The sequence below is a fragment of the Triturus cristatus genome, chromosome 5_1 (genome assembly GCF_964204655.1).
Source record: "Triturus cristatus chromosome 5_1, aTriCri1.1, whole genome shotgun sequence".
NCBI classification, from domain to species: Eukaryota; Metazoa; Chordata; class Amphibia; order Caudata; family Salamandridae; genus Triturus; species Triturus cristatus.
This window is the reverse complement of record NC_140587.1, coordinates 538474228-538491056: the sequence shown is the minus strand read 5'-3', so window position 1 is coordinate 538491056 and position 16829 is coordinate 538474228. Positions and strand designations below refer to the sequence as shown.

The 16829-nt window shown below is 39.7% G+C and overlaps 1 protein-coding gene and 2 long non-coding RNA genes across 6 annotated transcripts in view; 2 read left to right on the top strand and 1 right to left on the bottom strand.

Annotated features, from left to right (window-relative positions):
* The window catches only part of HNF4G (hepatocyte nuclear factor 4 gamma), a 514515-nt gene that overhangs the window by 167277 nt on the left and 330409 nt on the right, over positions 1-16829 (top strand). The window lies entirely within an intron of this gene.
* Positions 6176-6611, bottom strand: LOC146831161 (uncharacterized). The gene is made up of 3 exons (XR_014961244.1): positions 6506-6611; positions 6348-6411; positions 6176-6259 (listed from the first exon to the last, which is right to left on the bottom strand). It is a non-coding gene; the product is annotated as an uncharacterized LOC146831161 (long non-coding RNA).
* LOC146831160 (uncharacterized) lies at positions 7654-8012 on the top strand. Its single transcript, XR_014961243.1, has 3 exons — positions 7654-7695; positions 7809-7847; positions 7929-8012. It is a non-coding gene; the product is annotated as an uncharacterized LOC146831160 (long non-coding RNA).

Sequence of the window (16829 nt, the reverse complement as noted above, 5' to 3'; positions counted from 1 at the left end):
TTGCTTGCAGAATTAAATCGTCCAAACAAGGTATTAATGAAATTACGGTGGACAATTCGAGTGACCAACATGATTTTGAGTGTGGTCAGATTATTGTCCAGGTTGGTAGTGATGGACCTTTGGATTATATTCTTATTGAAGGTCATAAAACCAAAGTATTGTTTGACTCTGGTGCAAAAATTACCATTGTATCAAGCAAATTTTTTGATGATAATTTAAGGTCAAAAATCAATCTGTTAAAACCTGACATTCGCCCCACAGCCTATGGTGGGGACCCTATTGATTTGAGAGGTTACTTTATGGGTTTGGTTGAATATGAGGGTCGCTTTACGTCTGGGAAAGTATATGTCTCTAAGAAGGGTGACAGTATAATCAGTTGGTGGCATCAGAAAGATCTAGGCGTCATGTTGGATCCTAACAGCTCTCCTCCTATTTTACTCAAAAAGAGGGAAACTGTTGAATCTGTAGATCATCATTCCCTTCTGCAAACCCAACTGATGGAGGAATATCCACAAGTGTTTGGTGACAAACTTGGATGTTTGAAAGGGTATTGTCACAAAATAAAATGTCTCCGGGGTCCGTCCCAGTGTCCAGTAAGGTACGTAATGTCCCTTTCACTGTTAGGGAGGAGATGTTGAAGGAGTTAGAGAAGCTCAAATCACAGGGGATTATTGAGGAGGTTGAAGGAACGTCATGGTTGGCTCCGGTTGTGGCCGCAAGGAAGGCTGATGGTTCTTTGAGATTGTGTGTGGACCTCAGACAACTCAACAAATGTGTTCTTGTTGATAAATATCCTCTTCCAAATATAACAGAGCTGTTAAGCATGGTGAGTGGTGCTAAAGTGTTTAGCACGATAGATTTAACATCTGCGTACCATCAAATTCTGCTTGATCAGTCCTCCAGAGATTTAACTGCATTCGTTACCCCGTTTGGTACCTTTAGATTTGTAAGACTTCCTTTTGGTCTTGTCTCTGCCGCTTCGGTTTTCCAAAGAGTCATGGAAAAGGTGTTAGTCAACGTTTCTGGTGTTTGCGTCTATCAGGACGATATTTTAGTCTATGCATGTGATGAATTAGAACATGGGAAAAGGGTCCGACATGTGTTGGATAGACTTTCCGCTCACAATCTCACTATTAAGCGTGAGAAGTGCAAGTTTGGCCTTGATAAAATTGATTACTTGGGTCACACGGTAACAGCTGATGGTGTTGTCCCCAAGGCCGAATTGGAAAGCACTATTAAAGATCTGATTGCCCCCTCTTCAAAGGAAGAACTCATGCGCTTCCTGGGGATGCCGGAATATTACAACAAATTTATTAAGAATTTTGCAGAAGCTACTTTCAACATGAGAAATTTGCTTAAAAAAGGAGTAAAATTTGTCTGGAATGATTTGTGTGATAAGGAATTCATAGATATAAAGTACAAGTTACAGAATGCGCCCAATCTTCGTAATGATCCAGCTAAATGTTCAATTATCTCTACTGATGCTAGTCTCAAGGGTCTCGGTGCTGTCTTATATCAAGGTGGCACGAATCCTGACAACACCATTATGTTTGTGTCAAGGAGTCTGAAGGGTGCAGAATCTAGGTACTCGGTTATTGAAAGAGAAGCCCTTGCTGTCTACTGGGCTATTAAGAAGTTAAAAAAATTTCTTTGGGGAACTTCGTTTGTAGTTAGGACGGATCACAAACCATTGTGTGAGGTACTAACGAGTAAGGGTATTGACTCAATTTCTCCGAGAATCTCCAGATGGATTGTTGGGTTGCAAGGTTTTAATTTCTCAGTTAGGTATGTTCCAGGTTCAGAGAACTTGGTTGCCGACACGCTTTCAAGACTGGTCCCTGTTACCCAATCTAGTGACAGTTTAGATTCTGAATTTAGTCATTCCCATGATTTTGTGTGTGAAATTGATTACAAAGTAATTTCTCAAGATTCCTGGCTAAACGCTTGTCATGAAGATCAAGTTATTCAAGAGGTTTTGAAACTTATCCATGAGGGTTGGCATTGTAAGTAAGAAGGAAGTCAAGCTGTTAAAGATTTTTGGTCAGTTAGGGAACAGTTGTCCTGTTGTGAAGGAATGTTATGGAGAGGTCACAGACTAGTTCCACCTTTGTCTCTAAGGAATTCTCTTCTAGATCTAGCTCATGAGGCACACTTAGGGATTTCTAAAACCAAAGAACGAGTGCGTTCTACTTACTGGTGGCCTGGGATGGACATTCAAATTGAGCGTTTGGTAAGGGAGTGTGTCCAATGTTCTCTAAGTGAGAAGAGTTTAAAGATCAGGACTCAGCCCATGGAAAAAAGGTCGTGCCTCAGTGGTCCTTGGAAGGACATAGCTCTAGATATTTTGGGACCAGTGCATGGTGATGGGTCGGATACTTTTGTTATTGTTGTCATGGATCTCTACTCTAGGTGGCCTAAAATTTCTTTCACTAGAAACACTAATACTAAAAGCGTTATCGATTTTCTGAAAGTGTTAATTTCAAGGGAAGGTATACCACAGACTTTGCTGACTGACAATGGTGTCCAGCTGGTGTCAAAGGAAATGGAAGACTTCCTTGTTAATTGTGGTATTGTTCACAAAAAATGTGGCTTATATCACCCTGAATCTAATGGCACTGTTGAAAGATTTAATAGGGTCCTAAAAGACACTATTTCCCTGGCTAAACAGAATTGTCTTGACTGGAAGGAGGAGGTTTCTAGGAGAGTTGGTGTCTATCGCTTTGCGCCTCATACCATGACTGGAAGGTCTCCCTTTTCCTTGTTCAGAGGGAGGCAACCTGATACTTTTTTGGAACCGCCTTGGGTTAATAAATGTATCTCGGCCAAGGGAGGTGTTCCGGATGTAAGCTCGTGGGAGGAAAGGGAGGTTTATAAGTGTTTGAAAAGTAAAGAAAATTATGATGCGAGACATACTGTTAGATCTACTAAAGTTTCTGTTGGTGATTTTGTCATGATCAAAAGACCTGGTTTCTGTGTTTCTGGTGCCAAATTCACGAAACCTTTAAAGGTAATTAAGGTCTTTGGCAATGCTGTGAGGACTTCTGACCACAGAGTGTGGAATTTAAATAGAGTCGCTGTATGTGGCAAGATGCGTCATGTGAGTGATCTTTCAAAAAATATTGTTAGCAATGATGGCTCACGAACCTTAAGGAAATCTAACAGAATTTCTCATATTCCTTCATATTTGAACGACTATGTAGTAAAATGATTTAGTCATATTTATATGTTAATTGTATGGTGTTCTTTTCTTCCTTTGACTTTTCGTCCAAATGTTAGTGTGTAAAGGAGGGAGATGTGTTGTAAAGTTTATGCTCATTATCTTGTACACATCAGATTGTCAGCTGTCATGCTTCAGATTGTCAGCTGTCTATCATGGCTGTGATGACATCTGAGGGTTCTAGAATGGATAAGCGAGCTTGGTGGTGGAGAGAATCTTGAGGAGCGGAGTAAGAGGCAGTTGGGTGGCTGAGCTGTTGTACCTTTATACTTATGAATAAAGAACCTATGGAAATCTACTTACTCTCATCTAATCTTTGATGGAAGAATCAACTATTTAACACTAACCTAGGCCTGAGTAGAAGCTATAGAAGAGATAGGGACAACATCTTGGAAGAACACAGAGTAGGGATAGGGATTGTCTTTTAGAAATCTAACTGTTGTGAAGAAGAAATTAACTACACTAAAATGAGCTGCGTTTTGAAACCCTACTACAAGCAACTAAATATAATTGTTTGGGTCTGACTCAAAGAGAATGTGTCGCATTAAAAATAACTGTAAATATATTATGGGTTCAATTTTCATCGTAACAATAATAACATTCACTAAAGTACTAATAGGATTTTACCGAACACCCGAGTCAGAGTCTAAGGCAGAGGACATTACTAAGTTACAAAATGACAATAGTAGGGAGGATCCATTTAGTTACTCCTTTGCGAGTTATAAGAAAAATGATAATTCAACTAAAGTGTACTCTAGGTTGTACAAAAATACATGAATGCTTTGGATGCAAAGAATTGCTTTGTTGGCACACATTTACCTACTTCAAGTTTCCAAAGAAGTTACCTGCTACCACATGTCTTTATCTTATGCTATTCCTTGCAGCATCTTACTGTTGTTAGTTTATAGTAAAGGACATTTTGAGTATTTCTATTCTTATTATGATCTAGTATTTTCTCAAGAGCCTTTATCAGAAATCATGAACTTGCACTCACAAGCAAGGGAAATGGATACAGCCTTTTATTATCTCTTTCCTTATAGACCTATAGATAGTGTTAAAGCTTATAAGAAAACTTTGTTTAAATGCAGCCAATAGAGAAAGCGTACATAATGGCTTTGGAAGAAAGATACACTAACATAACCCGGACTAGTGACAGAAAGAGTGACTTTTTGGAGAATGCTTGGAGAAAGGAAGAAAACAAATTCAGGAAGAAAATGGTTTACCCAAAATTAAGACTAGCTACTCAACATCAAGGGGAAATTTGCTTATACGGAAGATGGACACCCAAAAGGACTAGACATGTAGAAATTAGTAGCTACAGACACACATTTGAATTAATATAGGAAATTGGCAGGTTTTACAAGGAGACGAAAAAGCAATCCAGGGGTTTACTACATTTGTGGATAGAATGCTTGTTTTTATTATCAGCAGAATTGAAGGATATCTGTTATTTAGGTCTACTAATTCTGAAAATGTATCACATAGAAAGTATAGATGCATTAACAATAACATCAGCACACAGACAGAAACGTAGATCAGAAACAGAAGCCGGTTTTGTAGGAGATATATTTGGAGCAGTCACTCCACCAGTAGGCATCATCCTGAATGGTGAAAAGATTAGAAAGCTAGCGACAGTTGTCAATAAAATGGCAATAAGTACATCTGGAGCTTTGATTGTTACTAACACAGAGTTAGGTGCTATATGCTCCATGGTTTTACAACACCGACTTGCGTAAGACATCTTACTCGCAGAAAAGGGCAGAGTCTGCAAAATGCTTAAATTAACTCACTGCTGCACATATATACCTGACGAGAGTGGGGGAATAGAAAGATTTGCAAAGAACATTTCTTCGTGGATCGTGGTGAGTTGGCTGCCGCTTGATCTCACCATTAGCTGCACGGTGGTTATGGCGGCTGTAAAACGTTTGATAGCTCTTAATTTGAGTTCGCATTTTAAAGCTACAGTTTGCTCGCTTTTTAACAGCATTTTAACGTATTCCCTGTGGAATTGTATTTGCACATAACTTTGCTTACTTGCACAACGTTTTTCATCTGTCTTCCGCCTTGGTCCACCACAGCATAAGTAACAAAAGAAATACCAATACTGAAAAAACTTTATTGTCCGCCTTTCTTTGGCGGAGGATTATATTGAATGAAAACAACATAAGCCAATAACCTATTTTTACATCTATTTAATATATTTGATCTTTCAATTATTTAAAGGTCACTTTTATTTTTGAGTGATTTTATAAGCAATAAATTGTAAACATGTAACTAAAGACAAACATTAGCTGTGGACATATAAAACTTTATCACTTCAGACACACCCAATTTTTTCACATTTCTTATAACATACATTCATTCACATACCATACTGCGCAGTTCCAAACATACAAAATACCACACACCAATCAACAGATATTTTAAATTCTTACAAGGAATATTTAGAGGGAATATTTACATGAGGGCCATAGAAACATATTTAGTCAAAATGGAGCACAAAGATGCAAACATTTTTAGGGGTTACTTTAAACTCTTATGGCCCAAAGGTAATGGTCGACGCGTTTCAAGCCCCGTCTATTCTTGGGGCTCTCAGCAGGACCTAGAAGCTGAAGAGACAGGGAGAAACTTAGTACTACTAGAACGCCACTATTCTGTCTAAACAACTAAGCAGCTTGTCAGGATTTTACCTTTAAGGGAGACAAAAACGTCCAGGGTCGTCTTAAGACCTACGACAAAAGAAGCCAATAAAGTAAAAAGGAGCCAATAAAAATCAGCACGACTGAAAAGCCATTCATTAAATCATACATTCAGTTTGAATGTTCGGAAAACACATGCTTACTTTATGTGTGTCTCGTCTTGTCTTGAAGGAGTGGTGATTTAACTGAAAGGAACGGGAGTGAGGAGATTAGTTTGGATAAAATGAGAAGTTTTCTAAGAGATGGAAAGCTGCACTTAGTGACTTACTGATGGCTGTTCACAATCTCTTCGCTCAGGGTGACGTGTCGGTAAGAGAATCTTTTCAGGAATGTGTTTCAACTACTGTGGAGATGAAAAAATGCCGGAATCAAAAATCAGAACCCGCTTCAAGGGGAGCGTCTCTTAAACAGTTTTAAAGAGTGCAAGGTACCTTCATATTCACAGCGGTCGCGGCTCTTAAATCCGCGTGTTAACAGCTTTGGTTCACTCTGTTGCTGGAAGAGAAGGGAGGAGAGCTTAGTCTCACTCTGCGTATTATCGGAATAATGCAGCTAAAAGGGAATACCGCTCTGTTCGTATTATAAATACCTGCAAGTCTTGCGAATTTCTTTCCGTTGTGGAGACCAGTCCTACTGTGTTCCGCATTCAGGAACGAAGTCTCGTAGGATTTAAAAGTGTACCTTCGTTGTGCGAGTATTCATGGGACTTGTAGTTCGAGTCTCACGGGCTCATGGGATATGTAGTTGACAATACATTTCTATGGTTGTAGGATGTCACTTCTAAGCACCGTGTTTCTATGCTCCAAGTTGCGGTGAATTTCTGCGGGAGGGATGACCCACATCAAACCCTTCCTTTATCTTAGATTGTATATTTCGGAAAGTTCGTTCAGGCCGTTCACAGCTGTGTTAAATTTAATAATTAGCATGGCTTCTCTACTTGACAGTTTTGCGTCAATATCTCCGCAAAACTGTCAAGTAGAGAAGCCATGCTAATTATTAAATTTAACACAGCTGTGAACGGCCTGAATGAACTTCCTGAAATATACAATCTAAGATAAAGGAAGGGTTTGATGTGGGTCATCCCTCCCGCAGAAATTCACCGCAACTTGGAGCATAGAAACACGGTGCTTAGAAGTGACATCCTACAACCATAGAAATGTATTGTCAACTACATATCCCATGAGCCCGTGAGACTCGAACTACAAGTCCCATGAATACTCGCACAACGAAGGTACACTTTTAAATCCTACGAGACTTCGTTCCTGAATGCGGAACACAGTAGGACTGGTCTCCACAACGGAAAGAAATTCGCAAGACTTGCAGGTATTTATAATACGAACAGAGCGGTATTCCCTTTTAGCTGCATACAAAATTATTCCGATAATACGCAGAGTGAGACTAAGCTCTCCTCCCTTCTCTTCCAGCAACAGAGTGAACCAAAGCTGTTAACACGCGGATTTAAGAGCCGCGACCGCTGTGAATATGAAGGTACCTTGCACTCTTCTTTAAAACTGTTTAAGAACAGCTCCCCTTGAAGCAGGTTCTGATTTTTGATTCCGGCATTTTTTCATCTCCACAGTAGTTGAAACACATTCCTGAAAAGATTCTCTTACCGACACGTCACCCTGAGCGAAGAGATTGTGAACAGCCATCAGTAAGTCACTAAGTGCAGCTTTCCATCTCTTAGAAAACTTCTCATTTTATCCAAACTAATCTCCTCACTCCCGTTCCTTTCAGTTAAATCACCACTCCTTCAAGACAAGACGAGACACACATAAAGTAAGCATGTGTTTTCCGAACATTCAAACTGAATGTATGATTTAATGAATGGCTTTTCAGTCGTGCTGATTTTTATTGGCTCCTTTTTACTTTATTGGCTTCTTTTGTCGTAGGTCTTAAGACGACCCTGGACGTTTTTGTCTCCCTTAAAGGTAAAATCCTGACAAGCTGCTTAGTTGTTTAGACAGAATAGTGGCGTTCTAGTAGTACTAAGTTTCTCCCTGTCTCTTCAGCTTCTAGGTCCTGATGAGAGCCCCAAGAATAGACGGGGCTTGAAACGCGTCGACCATTACCCTTGGGCCATAAGAGTTTAAAATAACCCCTAAAAATGTTTGCATCTTTGTACTCCATTTTGACTAAATATGTTTCTATGGCCCTCATGTAAATATTCCCTCTAAAGATTCCTTGTAAGAATTTAAAATATCTGTTGATTGGTGTGTGGTATTTTGTATGTTTGGAACTGCGCAGTATGGTATGTGAATGAATGTATGTTATAAGAAATGTGAAAAAATTGGGTGTGTCTGAAGTGATAAAGTTTTATATGTCCACAGCTAATGTTTGTCTTTAGTTACATGTTTACAATTTATTGCTTATAAAATCACTCAAAAATAAAAGTGACCTTTAAATAATTGAAAGATCAAATATATTAAATAGATGTAAAAATAGGTTATTGGCTTATGTTGTTTTCATTCAATATAATCCTCCGCGAAAGAAAGGCGGACAATAAAGTTTTTTCAGTATTGGTATTTCTTTTGTTACTTACGTTTATAGGCTTATCCTTACTGCTACTTGCCTAAACCCAGTTGTTGTTAACTTGGTCCACCACAGCAGCATGCTGTTTGAGTGGAAGGTGGGGCTGACAGCACTCAGGGCAATTACAGGGCACTTCCGGTCGAGGAAGGGGCGGAGTAGTCCTTCCACTCGCCCTCCTACTTCAGAGCAATGTGCCAGTGTGTGCACAGCAGAGGCACTGCTGGCATGCCAAAGGCGTGCCTAAGACAAGCCCATCTGTGCCCGTCCATGCCTGGCTGGGACCAGGGGCGGGGACCCCTGCTCCTTCCAAGAAAGACCCTAAGAACCCTCTGTTCTACTCGAGAAATTCACTTCTGGCGTTAGCCATATATGCTCCTTGCAAGCAAACATCATGCATGGAAGCGTCCCCAGGGCATATAGAGGGGCCCTGCTCCTGTATTACCTGCAAATGGTGCAGCCTAGCACAGTTTGATCAGCCGCATAGAGAAATGGGTGACCTAGTGAAACTCAACTGTATTTACTTTAATGCTAGGTCGGTACCTAAACATTCTTTTGAGATCTGGTACACCATTAAGGAGACAGATCCCGATCTGGTTTTTATCACTGGAACCTGGCTGGATGGTAATAATTCTCCCGACATTGCAAACGCCTTGCCCCCTGAATGTAAAATACTAAGGCAAGACAGGCAAGGGTGGAAGGGTGGGGGGCTCGGCATCCTGTTCAAAGACTGCCTCAATTGCCTCCCCATCACAGTAGCTCAGCGGGGAGAGCACCAACTACTGCCATTCCAAGTGTGTAAAGGAAATCACATTATACTTGGTGGGTCTGTGATCTATAATCCCCCTGGATACCAGCCAGAATTCAGCACGAATCTGCTTACACAGTTATTTCCTGCTTGCCTAAAGTACAAAAATGTTATGGTTATTGGGGACTTCAATGTCCACTTTGAAAAATCTAACAATACGGTGATAACCCATCTGGAGAACGTCATGCGGATCCTTCACCTAAAACAATGGATCAAGGGACCCAGACATATCGCAGGGCATACACTGGACTTATTGTTCTCCAATATAGAATCTACCAAAACTCAAACCTAAATCCACAAAAAGAATTGTATCCGAAAAGTGGTACACAGCAGAAGGCACTGAAAAAAACTTGCAAAATAATGGAACACAACTGGAGACTGTCCAGATTGGACCCCGAAAAGTCAGCATACAAGACAGATCTCAGGAGCTAGATTTATGCAATTAAGAAGGCCAAAAGGACGTATTTTGCACAACGAATAAATGAGAACAGCAACTCGGTAAAAGAGCTATACAAAATAGTATGAGAATTATGCAAACCAACCTGTATGTCCCAAACTCTGCAAATGTATTTATTCTTTTCCTCATACCATATGATTTCGTCATTTTAAAATGAGTCTTCTGCTCTGTGTTAATAATAAATACAATGTTTAGTAGAATTAAAGCTTGTTGTAGAAAACATTTCCCATGATCTAACCAGGACATTGTGAATAGAAAATGTTTAATGTATTTGACTACTTTATTCAAAGTTCAAAATTAGCTTTATTCGATTTTAGACATTTAAAATCATAAAAGCACAAGCATATATAAAAACTGATAAAAACGAAGAAAAGTAAAACGGTCTGATATGTACATTAGTTAAAAACATTATTTTATCACAAGGTGCAAAAAGTGTGTTCAGGTAAGTTAGCCTACAAAGTGGTACGTTCCAGACTACAGTCACAAATAAACATTATGCGTTAACACTTTTTCTGGTTCTCATAATATTTTTCAAAAAACCATTCATAGCACATACTAATAATGTACTATCTAAAACTTGTAGGTATAAAAACGCTGGTCTACATTCCCTCCAACCAGCCTGTTTTAACAAAGGGAGGAACCATCTTCTTCTTTCCATTTCATAGAGTTTACAAAACAGGATCACGTGAATGGTGGATTGTGAGGGCACATCATCACAGGGGCAAGGAGAAAGTTCTCTGGACCAATCATTTATTTCTGGGTAACTGACCAGCCGATGAATACTGTTGAACCTAAAGCGAGTTAAAAGATATCTATCGTATCCCCCCGTGCAGCATAGGAGATACAGTTGCATACCATATGTGGACAAAGTCATTTGATGTTGAACCACCATTCCCTTATTTGCCTCCTGGGTGAATCTGAGTGATTCCAAATGAGTGGAACAATTTATTTTAAGCTCCGTCCTGGAGATAGAATTCATTTTCTCAGGCGTGAAATAGTACTCTGTGTGGCCAATGTCACTCAAGAATCTTTTCACGTAATTCAGCCACATGATCTTGTTAGCCTGATCCAGGTTCATAGAATCCTTAATTATCTCTCTATTTAGGCACGTGCTGCTTGATGTCCATACACGGTGCCATAGCACTATGGGTTGCATTTTTATGATATCAGAAACATAGGGGATGCCTAGCTCGCTATGACAGTTAAAAACTGGGGAGCTTGCTGGTACAGCTAGAATAAATCTTAAGAATGCATTTTCTACACGTTGAATAATAGACACATAGTGGAAACCCCACACACCGGCCCCGTATATTGCAATGCTTAAACATTTGGCCTGAAATATTTTAAGGAGTATACCGGGGGGCCTTTTTCCCATTTTCTTGGAGAAATTGACAAGGGCGGCAGTCGACTTCATAAATAACAAGCTCCTGTTTTTTACCGCTGGGCCCCAAGAGCCCGTATTAGTGAATAATACACCAAGGTAAGTAAAAGAGTTGGTGGAGTCTACTCTTTTATCCCCCAGGGGGCAGCTGTTACATTTAATTCTCCCTCGCCCACAGGTCATCACAAAGGTTTTTTTTGCGTTTAATTTCAGGCCTAGTTTGTTCATAAAGAAAGAATAAATTGAGAGTGCTTTCTGCAAACCTAATTGCGTACGGGCCATTAGGACCGCGTCATCAGCGTACAGGAGGGCAACTATTGGCCATTTAATGATATATGGAGGATCCTGCGCCGTTCCTTTGAGCTCCTGCTCCAAGGCATTAGTATAGAGATTAAAAAGGAACAGCGCAAGAACACACCCTTGCACCCACCCCTATCCATGGTGAATGGCACGGTACATTCCCCGTTCGTGCCATAGCACACCTTAGCTGTGGCCCCAGAATATAATTGTTTTAAAAACTGGATCAGTACCGGGTCATCTTTTAAATTTCTGAGTATGCTCCACAGGTTATTGTGTATCACACAATCAAAGGCAGCTGTTGAATCTACAAATGCCACGTAGAGTCTCCCACCCTTTGCCTGTGTGTACTTCCCTATTAAAATCCTTAAATTCAAAGTTTGTTCAATTGTCCCTTCCCCTTGTCTAAAACCATATTGCACGTCACTTATCATATTATTATCATCCGCCCAGATTTGTAATTTGTTCAAGACAACTCGTCCCATGACTTTCATCAAGGAATCGAGTAGGGAAATCGGGCGGTAGCATGCCGGGTTTTCTCGCTCCCCCTTCTTAAAAATCGGGAGGATAACAGACTCCGCCCATGTTTTTAAAAAGCCATTAGCACAACTTGCTTGGAGTACCCTGGTTATCAGAGGTGACCAGAGTAAAGGGGTGGTTTTAAATAAGTCAATAGGAAGGCCGTCTGGTCCAGGGGCCTTGCCACCCCTACTGGAAATGATTGCCTCGTTACCTCATCAAGGGAAATTTCTAGTTCAACTGGGGTAAAAGTAATGGGGTTTTCCACCTGTGGAATTAAAAAATCAGAGGTGATTTCATCATCTCCCTGTGTGCTATAGACCTTTGAGAAATAATCTACCCATGCCTTTTCATCTATTGCAATCGTGATCGACGCAACGTCTTAAGGATTAAAAAATAGCGCATTCACTGCCCGCCAAAACAGGGTACAATCTTTACTGAGTGATGCATCATGAAGAGTCATCCACGCCTGGTTTTTCAATTCTTTCTTTCGATTTTTTCTTGCTAAGTTATAAGATGTTCTACACTTCCTAATCTCATCATGGTCTCTCTCTATCCTATGTAGGGCCTCTTTTAGTCTGGAATATGCCTTTGTGCATTTTTTGTCAAACCACCCATTTTTAAAATCTCATCTAGTTCTATTAATAGCTTTAAGAGTATCTTGGACAGTAGAAGTAATCTGTAAAAAGGCATTCAGGGTAATTTCGTGGGACGAGTCTTCCTGCAAGCAAGCTAAAATTGAGTCGTAGGTCTTTGTAATGATTTGCTTGTTCAATTCGGCCGTGTTACAACTCTCCCATTGCAGTTTGTATCCATTTTGGCTAGAAAGACAGAGACCCTGTGTCCAGGCCAGTTTATTATTTATTCGCTGGGCTGGCGCGTCTGGTAATATTAAATCAATACTTAAGGGCAAGTGATCACTAATAACGTTTGAATGAGTTTTAAAATTTGCTACCCAATTTGTATAGCAATTTGGGACTATGATAAAATCTATTATAGATTGGCAGCCCCTGCCTACGAAAGTGTAATCAAAATCAACACTAGGAGAACACAATCTATTTGCAAAGCCAAAGTTGTGGGAAAATAGAAGTTCATTAAACTTTTCACCCCGCTCCGTATGGTCGAAGTGAACTAATAGGTCATCCTCTGTGGTCATTAGGCCACAGGCTCCTGGCCCTGGTTTAGAACACAAGCTAGCGTTAAAATCTCCCCCCCCAGATGGAGATCATATCTTTATCCTTGGGGATACTCAGGTTGCCAATGTCATCACTAAGCTGCCTTAGAGCATCCCCCAGGTGGCCCTTCTCTATATTGTTATAGAAGTTTACCACTGTTAAAATACAATTTGCAACCAGGTGGATCTGCATTATCTGGTAAAAATGTGTACATTTTATCAATGATATTTTTTGCGTCTCCACTAGATTTGGAATATATATGCAGAGCCCTCCCTTGTGTCTACCGTGATTTGAGCGGATGGCCGACGTGTGATATGTCTTGTATCCTTTAATGGGTAATTCCTCTACCATCCACGTTTCCTGGAGGCACAGAATATCAAAGCTTTCAATGAAATCGTGCCAGGCTAAATTGTGTTCTTTACTCTGACGGCCAGCCACGTTCCAGAATAGTGTCTAATGGTCTTCTGGTTGGTTGATTCAATCATGCTTGTTGCTTCTGGATCAGTTTCAAGCTGATAGTCTAGTTCCAAGCCTGTGCGCTCTTCACGGGTTGGAACACTAGGCAAGCTTAAATCAAATTGGTCAGTTGTGCTAATCCCTGTCCCGACATCACCTCCCTTTATATCTGAATGCTCTATCCTTTTGGGATTCAGGGAAGTGCTTGTTTTGTACCTACTCACTTTGTATTCTTTTGAATTGTTGTTCTCCCCAGTATCAGCCTTCTGTCCTCTCTTTACCATGAGTCAATCATTCGTGTCTAGTGATTGTAGGGTTTCAAATCTATTTCGTATCTCCAAATTATAATTCGTTTTGGTGGGTGATTGTGATCTACAATGTATATCCTGTTGCGTGTTAGACCGACATGGACGGTAAAAGAATCCTAAATGGAGAACATTTATAGCAGTTCCAGTGATCGTGATTTCCTCTGCCCTATTCAGTACTTCCCTAACCAGAGATGGTGAACCAAGGGATAGGACAACACAATCTCCACTAAAAGATTTCTTACTCTTTCTTACCCAGGGTACTCGCCTTACCATTTTAAAGTTCCTAAACAATTCCGCGGACAAACCTACTCTATTTCCCAGGAAGTGTATGACCTTGTTTTTCAATGTGATCCATGTTTCAGGTTCTCCTGGCTTAAGGACTGGGACATTTGCCAGGACCGCTATAAGGGGGGCTGCTGCTAGTGGGAGGTCAAGATAATGTCCCACGCTTGGGTAGTCATGGGATTTAGAAGTGGCTATAGTTGGTCTAGATTGTGTGTCATGTGCAAGCCTACCTCCCTGTTGTTTAACTAATGTGCTCATCCCTAGAGTAGGTGTCTTGGCTGCATTTCTTGTATCGCTATCTTGTGTTTCTAAGGTAGAATTCTTTTGAGTCCCATCCCTACATCCTAATTTACTGGCCGTTTCTACTCGCTTGTTGCAGGTGGTTTGTGGTCGAAAGCTAGTTGGAGTGCTTTATTGTATGGTGGGGCAATGAACAACTTATAGAATAGGCTTACTGAGGGTTCTCATGAGAACCTTCACTGAATGTATCTACTTTGTATACCTTTAGCAGTCTTAAGATAACCTTACGTCAACTCGTGTGCTTTCCATGGGAACCGAGAGGAGAAGTGACGACCATCGGAAGATCCTTCTTCATTGGTTCAAAATGACTTAAGCACCTGTTTTTGCAACATGTTTATGCTTTCATATAATGCATGATCCTATATAGAGAGGAAATGCTATGCAATTGTATTCAATATTTGATCAATCCATGCATGCTTTCTATGCACTGCTACCCTGCCATGTACCTTAGCACTTCATTGTTTTGAGGTACTGATTACATTGATTTATTTTCTATGTTTCCTTACTCTTTATGAGGAGACTTACTTATATTAAATCATAGCTACTGCCCTGATTAAATTTCCTATTACTTGGACTTACGGTTGCTACTGTAATTGACAGGGAACTTGGCTGAGTTTTCCAGAACTATTGTTGATGAGGAGTTCTCTCTCTCTTATGCGACTATTTGCTGTTGCTCTGAATCTTTGCTCTTTTCCAAAAGAAACTCTTTATGCATTTCATGTTAGGATAGGTTAGGACTTTTTAGATTAAGATAGGGATTATTTCCTTTATGGAATACACGGTCAATTTCTATGCTGACTCAAACTAATTTTAACTGGATATATCTGACTAATTTGAATAGGAAAAAAACTAAAACTATTGCTCAATTCTAAATGAAAAATAAAGCTTTTAAAATGTACCAACCCTCTCATCATTGACTGAAATTTAAACTTTAGTAGGTTGTTGGTTTTGATTTCCTCTCGATTCTAAAACGGTGGTAAAGATCTGTTGACCGAGAGACAGAGGTGGCACGGAGTTGGATTTCTCTGTCGTAAGTTAATGGTAAATTCATTTGTAAATTTCCATGCTATTAAGTTCGATCCTTGTCATAGTACTAAGTTGACTTTACATTTTTGAAAGAATAGGTATTTGTTTATCAAGCATACCTGATCAAGTTCTTCTTTTTTTTTACCTCCTAGAGCATTTGGATCAAATATAATTACGATAAAATATCAATTGTGTAAACATATTTGTTTTATTCATTTTAAAAGCAACAGCATTATATGGTTAGTAATTACACTTGTTCCCGCTCCCCAGGGTTTCTTCATATCCGGTTGGATTATGAGAAGATGGTGGTTAGTAACTTTGGGGTTGCATCTAATGGTGAGATCTCTTTATGCCAGAACTAACATCACAATGCATAATTTGATGTATGATAACATAGAATTTCAATACGGTGTTGGCCACAAACAGTCCTTAAATGTAACTTAAATTGGACACCATTAATAGGATCCAGTTGTTTTAAGGCCAAGAAACGTTAGGGACTGTAAGATATATAGACCAATGATGGCAAGACTAAACGCACTCCCGATGAATGGAAATTCTATGAGTTAGTTGAAAACGGAGAAAGAATAACAATGTAGTGGTACGAAACGCCAATAAAGGTGCGAACATTGTTCTATGGCCCCTCAACATGTATTTACAAGAAGCTTAGATCCAACTTGGGCAAAGAGATTGCCACAAAAAATGCAAACAAGTAACATTAACCCTGGTTTATCCCGAATATAGACAAAAGTTGGAACATTGGACGTCTGAGGGTCTATTATCTCATGACGAATATCTATATCTTAGGAACGATACTCCAAAGACTCCTATCATGTATCTAATACCCAAAGTTCATAAAAATGCTGTGTGTCCCCCGGGATGTCCAATAATTGCTGCAATTGGAAGTATGATGGAAAATACTTAGAGCAGTAAATTAGTTGTGAATTCAGGTACTGTTTGTTCTTTGTTTACACTTTGTGTTTTACCCTTGCACATTCGATTGGGAAAAAGCACCTAAAAGTTAGAAGGTGACAGTCAAATTAACCGGCACTTGCCGAATATAGTATTGCACACAGCACTTTATCACCTTCAATAGAATAAACTTTCTAACTATAATTTGTATGAATGGTTTTATAAAAGTAAATGGATTGGATTGTGTGTATTGAATTAGGCATTTGCCTACTCACAGCGCATCCACGATTGTTAGTTGAGTCAGTGGATATTGATCTAAATATACATTAGGCAATTTCCTGAGAAGTCATCACTAACCACGCTCATCTATTTTTTTACTTTTATTGCAATTTGTATTTATTAACTAGTATGCAAAAGTGGGCTAAAAACTTTAGTTGTTTCCAATCATGATATTTTACAATGG